Raw genomic sequence first — 2,041 nt, 5'->3', positions numbered from 1 at the left:
CAAATTTTTGGGCCATTTTCTCAGTCTTCGTGGTGGATTTTTCTAGGCCAGCTATTTTCTCTTCTACATCTGAGATTCTATTTTCTGAATGATCTAGTCTGCTTTTAATACTTTCAAGGGAGATTTTGACTTCTTGTATTATAGACTTCATCTCTAGCAGTTCTGTTTGAGTCTTGTAAAATGTGTAATTCCTCTTTTAGATCTTGCAAGAATTTCCTCATCTCCTGGAACTCGTCAACTTCTTTCTCCTTTCTCTTTAGCAGTTCATTATCTCCCTTCTCTTCCAATTCTGTTAGTTTCGATTTATGAATGCTCTAAATTCTTTATCAGATATTTCCATGATTTTTACCGAACTGCTTATGGATGAAGAAGAGTTACTCTTTTTCCTTGGAGGAGGGGTATTTTCTCGTTTTCCGAAATTTCTCGTGATCTGTCACTGATTTCTTGTCATCTGATGGATAGTGTGTTTCTTTCAAATTCTTGAAGTTCAACCCGAAGTTTCAGGAGCAAGCAGACAGAGATGATCTAGAATCTCTATGCCATTCTGTTGTAATTACTGGTGCAGCAGATTCAGTAGATATTGGGGAATATTTTAACCCTATTAGTATTCGGATGTTTAGCTACAGTTCCCTTAGAACCATCTAAAAACACATTGAATGGATATTGGAGAGTGTAAAGACACAAAAAAGGAAACTGAAAAAGAGAGAGAGAAACAACAAAAAGAGAAAAAAAGACAAAAAATAAATTGTAATTACTGATTTTTTTTTTAAAAAATCACAAAATAGAAATAGAGATATAAGGCTCAGGGTGTGGGAAAGAGGGTTTCCCTACCGCAAGCTCGTTTACTGGAGGCTGAATTATCAGTAGAAAATCTTCATTCTCTGAAAAATCTAGTTTGCTGGAGCCATGTAGAACCTTCTTTTGAAGGCCCGGCTTCTTCTGCCTGGGTGGGAGGACCACACCGATAATTAACAAGATTAAAAAATGGAGCTGAGAGCCAGAGATAAACTGCCTTTTTAAAAAATGTAAAAGGTAAAAATTACCAAAAAAATGGGAAGACAAGAGCAAGGAGAGACAGGAGCCAAGACACAGAAATAGAGATAGAAGGATGGGGGTGCGGAGGTGGAGCAACCTACCGCTACCTCGTTTGCTGGAGGCTGAATTATCTGTAGAAAACCTTCATTCCCTGAAAAATCTAATTCGCTGGAGCCATGTGGAAACTTCTACGGAAGGCTCAGATTTTTCTGCATGGGTGGGAGGACCAGAGGGATAATTTAAAAATTAAATGTTGGAGCAGAGAGCCAGAGAAAAACTCCATTTTGAAAAAATTGTAAAAGGGAAAAATTACAAAAAAAGGGAAGACAGAATCAAGGAGAGACAGGAGCTGAGACACAGAAATAGAGATAGATGCCTGGGGGTGCAGGTGGGGGGAGATCCATACCGATAGCTCATTTGCTGGAGGCTGAATTATCAGTAGAAAATCTTTATTCCCTGAAAACTCTAGTTCGTTGGAGCCATGTGGAACCTTCTTCTGAAGGCCCAGCTTCTTCTGCCTGGAGCTAAGAGCCAGAGCAAAACTGCCTTTTAAAAAAAGTGTAAAAGGTAAAAAATACAAAAAAAGAGAAGACAGAAGCAAGAAGAGACAGGAGCAGACACACAGAAATGGAGATAAAAGGCTGGGTCTGCGGGGGGCGGAGCACCCTGAAAAAAATCTAGTTCGCTGGAGCCATGTGGAAGTTTCTTCAGAAGGCGCAGCTGCTTATGCCTGGATGAGAGGACCAGATCCATAATAAACAAGATAAAATGTGGAGCTGAGAGCCAGAGAAAAATTGTCTTTGAATAAAACTGTAAAAGGAAAAAAATTACAAGAAAAAAGGGAAGACAGAAAGACAGAAGCAAGGAGAGACAGGAGCCGAGACACAAAATAGAGATAGAAGGCTGGGGGTGTGTGGGGGGATGCTCCCTACAGCTAGCTCGTATGCTGGAGGCTGAATTATCAGTAGAAAATATTCATTCCCTGAAAAATCTAGTTCGCTGGAGC

The sequence above is a fragment of the Tupaia chinensis genome, unplaced genomic scaffold (assembly GCF_000334495.1).
Source record: "Tupaia chinensis unplaced genomic scaffold, TupChi_1.0 Scaffold000034_1, whole genome shotgun sequence".
In the NCBI taxonomy this organism is placed as follows: domain Eukaryota; kingdom Metazoa; phylum Chordata; class Mammalia; order Scandentia; family Tupaiidae; genus Tupaia; species Tupaia belangeri.
This window is presented reverse-complemented; position numbering follows the sequence as displayed.